Source organism: Phaethon lepturus, unplaced genomic scaffold (genome assembly GCF_000687285.1).
Source record: "Phaethon lepturus isolate BGI_N335 unplaced genomic scaffold, ASM68728v1 Scaffold28162, whole genome shotgun sequence".
Taxonomy (NCBI): domain Eukaryota; kingdom Metazoa; phylum Chordata; class Aves; order Phaethontiformes; family Phaethontidae; genus Phaethon; species Phaethon lepturus.
Genome location: NW_010523020.1, coordinates 22,702 through 28,701, shown reverse-complemented (window position 1 = coordinate 28,701; position 6,000 = coordinate 22,702).

Below are 6,000 nucleotides of genomic sequence, written 5' to 3'. Positions count from 1 at the left end.
GACCTCGGCAGGTTTGCGAGCTCCCGAACCGCAGCGGGGGAGCACCTTCCCCGCGGGGCACCCGTGCTGCACCCCTGCTTCGTCCCCTGCAAACGAGGAGGGCGGCTGCAGGAGGACGGGGCTGCCAGCACAGCACACCCCGTGTCCGGTCACACTCCGTTCCCCGTATGCAAGCACAGTTTAGGTCTTTTTCTAAACACGCCAGTATGAAGTGTTCTCCTAATAAAACAGTTCCTGCACATTAAATATAGAAATAGGGAAAGCTCATATCGTAGCCAGGATCGCAGGTGTTCACGTGAATGACGAGGTCTTGGTTTCATTTCAGGCTGCTACCTTTCCTGTCAACGGGTAAAGCCATTCCTGTAGGGATGGGATAATATTTTTGCCACTTTCACAAGCTGCGGTACTTAGGGAAGAACAACTTCTTGTTAGCTGCGTACGTCAGCAATCTCACGGCACTGTCAAGGCAGCACAGTCATGGTTTAAAATACAGCAAGTTCTTTAAGACGGCAGCTTTAACACAATATTGAGGGACTGGAGTTTTTCCTTCAGTCAGGTTGCAGAACAAGTGCACTTAAAACCCCGTTATCTTAGGCAAAAGTGAAAGCTCAGCTCTGAAATTTTACAGGAGCAACGCACATTTCAATCAACCTCATAACAAGAGCCAGCTAGGCAGCTAAAAATAAAGCTGTGAGAATGGATGATGCAAACAACAACCCCCTGCCATTTAGATGCTTACGGGACGGAGACACAAATTTCCAGAAAAGCTCAAGCCTGCCTAACCCCCGTGCCCAAACACCCAGCGCACACTCGGGCGTGAGGCACAGCACGCAGTGCCTCCGCACCCCAGCACCGAGCCAGCGATCCCATGCAGAGTTAAGGCTGCATGGGCCATAAAACTGAAACACAGTCAGAGAGCAAGCAAGCAAGAACAGCCATTTCTAAGACAGACGTGTAGAACTGATTTCAGTTAAGTTAAAAAACCGACACAAAAAACCCCAAAAACCAAACACAAAAAAACCCAGTGAGGTTGCACATCTCGGTTTTATCAATGAGCTGTGCTGCATGACATAAGTGTGCGTTAAACTAGAGAAAAGACAAATCTTGAAAGCCATCAGATTTATTTAGTCCTCAGAGATTCAACCCTTTCCCCAACTAATGTCACATTAGCTCATGCTTTTGCACAGCCTGTGCTCAGTTTGTAGCTAAGTGCGAGTAAAACGTGTGCTGCAGAAAGTCCTTGTGTCCTGTTGCTGCACCAAAGAATGACGATCTTCACAAATGAACATGTGTTTTCTTCCTCTTTCCCCAGCGCAGACCTACAGCCATCCTCCAAGTACTGTCAAGGTAATGACTAAAAGTGAAGGGTTTTGCTTCTTTCCAGGGCAATTTGAGTCCAAAACGTCCATGTGTCAGAAAGACATGGTGTCCATCATGTTCCCACAGGAGAGACAAAAACTCACCATCAGGGAATTTGCTTGGGATGCAGAATCACATCAGTTTAAGCCAAAGTACCACACAAATGTATGTACATAGCCTGTAACAACGGTACACAGCCCCGGCCTCAGGCAGCCGGTGGCCAAGCCGACCGCAGCACGCACCCGTAATTTCAGAGGCTGAGTGTAACACTGCCTGGCCCAAATCAGGCAATCCAGGAGCTTGTACCCCGTGACCGTGTCCTTGATGACTGTCCCCAGCCACTGAGCAATTGATGGCTGTGGGGGTACTTGTCTCTCCTCTTCCTCCTCCTCCTCCCCTTCTTACCTCAGCCTTCTGGTAGCCAGCATAACCTCTCCTACCTACAGTTTCATCAGAAGCGGCACAAAAAAGTTTCCGTTTCAGCATGACATCTTTTAATAAAAAGCCATTTAACTGGACTATTGCCAACCAGCTTTAGAAATAAAAGAAGTCTTCAGTTAAAAGACAAAGGGGGAGTTAATGCTTGGAGGTTTAAAAGATTTTGGTTAATCTTTCCCTTGTAGAGAAATAATGGATGTTGCAACAAACAGCTAAGTCTCTGTTGGAACAGAATAAGGTTTCACTTTCCAGTGTCGCACTTATTCTAGAATGAGGAAGAAAAGCCTCAAAATATGCACTGTCAGGTTGAGCATTTAGTTTCTTATAAACCAGAATGGATGACATGGTTGCACTGCAGGAGAGGACATGCAGGAAAGGCTGGTATGATTAACACATTGCCCAGTCCATCTTTCTTCCCTGCTTTGGGGTTAGATTCAAGAGCTCTGGCAATGCACCCCAAGGTAACTTGAAGAGGAAACTATATAACTTGGTGTGTGCCCTGCTCCTCTGCCCGAACTCATCATCCTGGAGGCAAGGGGTGGCAGGGGTGAGGGATTCTCACCTGATGCACTTTAGGCTCTCCGTGTGCTCCTTTGTTTGTGTTAGTACACTGGGCCCCGAGAGGCTTTGTAAACAGTGCGTTTTAGCAGAGGGTGAGTGAAGTTGCCTCTTGAGTCACCAATGACAAACGATCACCAGAAGCCCTACATGCAGCAGAACAAAGCGTTGCCATTTAGCAGCCCAGCCTCGTTGCAGTTTTCTGTGGGTTGTTTTGGTTTTTGTTTTTGTTTTGTTTTTAATAAAGATGACATCAGTAAAACAAAAGTTGGTGCCCGGCAGATATGTGGGTGTTTAGCAGAAATTTTTGAAGAAAGTGAGCCAGATGACAGAAAAGGGTATGATTAAATGAGTTCATCATTTTTATATGTGAGCGTGGGGTGGACTGTGGGGGAAGAGGAGGAGGTGGAACGGTAGTGGGGAACCTGCCAAGTAGCTGTCTAGTTTTGAGAGTTTTTGGTCCCGAGTTAAAGCCCCAGAATGTGATTTGAAGACAGTCCTGGGAGGGTGGTTAGTGCCATAGGAGAGCTGTCCCTTCCAAGTATCAAACTTGGCCTGTGAATAGTGAAAAACTAAAGCAAAACCTCAAGAGCCTTCATGGTCACTCCTCCTGCACCATCAGTGTGTGTGACAAATCACTCCCCCTCCGCACTTAGTCTCCCCACTGATAAGAGAACATCAATGATAACCTTTCAAAACTTGTAGACTGGAAGCATTCTGGAAAACATGGCTATGAGTAAGGCCTGGGGAGACCTATATGTTGGATGGGACAAGAGGAGCTCCTGACTTCACTCAGTGGATTTGGAGCCAATCACTCATGAAAATAAAGAGCCTGCCTGTTCTCATTTCACTGGCACATTACGAGAAATGCTAACGTCCTCCCAATTTTTTGCAATAGTGACTAGGGGAGGAGAGCCCCATGCCTCTGCAGATATGTAGAGAATTTCTTTTCTTAAGCAAGCCCACCCTCATTGCTCTATTACTTAAACCTTCTGGAATTTGTAAATCTCAAAGTTTTGCATGGCCTCAACTCAAAACTCAGGAATTTTTTTCAGTGAAGTGTCCTTAGGTTCACACCAAGCAGAATCCAAATAGATAAATAGATCTATACAAGCTGAGAAAAAAAAAAAAAATCCAGATTCTGCAAGACTTCTGTTCTAACAACTCTTTCTCACTTTTAGGTTTGAAAAATAAAAGCGAACCCCTTTGGGTTCATTAACCCCTGGAGCAGAGATCTCTGTTCCACTTACAGAGTATGAAAGTTAGCTACAAATGTCAGCATGAACTCAGCAGCACCCACCTAAAATATTGCTACTACTGCAGACAACAGAGGATACCACTATAAAGGCCATACTTACTGGCTTTATTACCCAGCGGGTTCAAATCAAGAGTATCAGGGCAAACAAATTTTTAACTCCTGGCTCCGTGTACTTAATCAGTTTACATCATGTCTTTGGATTTAATGACTCATCCTGCTAGTTGTTCAGATGCGCAATCACCCACAACCCGTTAGCAAACGCCTTCAAGAGGCAGAAGGAGGGACAAGTCTAAACAGAGTTGGGAAGGCATTTACCCACACAGTCTTACCTCCTCATTCTTTAATGGCTTTTTCTTCTCCTCTGTTTTCAAGGGGAGCATTAGGTGAGGGCTGCCGGCGAGGGGGTAGCCATCGCTGTGTATCCCGTGAGGCCAGGGCTCCTTCCAGGACAGTGTGTCTCCTGTACTTGACACATGCCCACACGCACTTGGGGTCTTAGTTGACTCCTAGGCCTTGTGGCCTCTCTGGCAGCTGGCTGTGAATCCCCTGGCTGTCCACTTATCCCTCTGTTTTCCTGTGCTTTTCACTCTGCAAATCACCCTGATCTCTCCCTTCAGCTTCTCCCCTAAACATCCTGTATTAAGTCTTGTGCAAACCCCAAATGTTCTCCCCTCACATGCATTGATAATACATCCCATATCTTTAGTAACTCCCCCCTCCCCGTAAAGTCACCTGGAGAGCTGCTCCCATTCACTTGTTGGGTAGATGTCCCCCTGGACCCCCCGGGATGATGCCTCTCCTGGGACAGTCCTCAGTGGAGCCAGGGCAGGGGATGATTTGAGTTCTCCCACCTGCCGTTCTGCTCCCTCGTGTGTGTGGTGATGAGCTTTTTACCGTGTAACCTACTACTAAGCAGTGCCAACCTCCGGACAAAAGTCAGACCTTCACCCTCCGTCCACACCAGGCACGCACGTGTTGTTGGGTGCTCCTGGTGTCCAGTCACAGCCTGTACAGTAGGGAAATGACCGAGGATTTACAAACTGTTCTTGGCGCTATATATCGGTCAACACCACTGCATGAGTGAGCACACAGGCTATAACAAATGTGTTCATGTTGCAAACTTCTTCAGGGTATAATAATGTTGAAGCTTATCTCTCTCTCTCTCTTCCCCACCTTCTCCAGGAACACGTTGCCAAAAAAGATTCTATGAATTACAGCGAACTGTGGTACTCTACTGTCAGCCATGACGTAAAACATGAAGCCTCTGTGAGTCACACCAATAATCAGACAGAATATGCACTTGTCAACGTGCCCAAGAGGAAGGAAAATATTGCCAGTGCTGAAGAGCACAGTGAATATGACTATGTCCTGGTAACTTAGAGAGGGACACTTTCTGCTCCCAAGACACTCTTACTTGAATGTTTAAGCCAGCAGTATGCAGCCTTGCTAACCGTCCTACCTCTGCTGCTAGGTCTTTGAACAAACATCTCTCTCTTGTTACCAAGCTTACTCCCTAGGATACACCTGCCAGTCGTTTCCAGTGACACAAATCTGACCATGAAAACGTGATCACAGAAAGAGACATGACAGGGTACAGGACTTGACCATTAAAGCAAGGGGAATCAATAGCAACTGCCATTGTAAGACAAGTTTTCTGTAATTAGGTGCTTCATTACCAGAAGCAACTGAGGCTGCACATGTTTCTGGACTTTTACAGTACTTTTTTTAAAAAGGGGTCTTATAGAACTACTGATGAAAATATAAAAAAATGCAATAATAATACCCCTTTTTGTTGGTTTGGGGTTTTTTTTTGTTTGTTTTTTAAATGAAACAAAGACCCTATGCTAGGTGCACTTACACTTTTCCACAGTTTCTCTGTCCTGCGTGATATATACCATTATGTATACTAGGATACAACGTACAATTTGGATAAATAATTAATTTCTCAAATTGCTTCCCCCCCTCCCATTAATGTAATACTACTAGGCTTAGAGTGAAGTCTTAACAAAGTTAGAATTAAATTAAAAAAAGAAAAGTAACAAACTGCATGCCAAACAAGAATTCCAGCCACTTAGAAGACTATGAAACCTGTGGAGACACCATTGCTGCACAGGCAGTAACTGCACACCTCCCAGTAGAAGATTCCCAGGTGTTGCCTTCATGACACAATGCTTCCAGCTCACTCCTGCTGGAGTCTCAGGTTTGGCTCTCTGCAACACCGGCACGTAACCTCCCCACAGCCCCTCGCCCCTCTGCAAGCAGCGCTTCTGGACCCGCGCATAGGACTGAAACCAGTTACTCAACTGTTCATCAGAGCTCATAAAGTGATTATGTGCCAGTGCTCTTGCTTAAGCACGTTTTTTGCTCCGTCCATTTCTGTAGCAAAT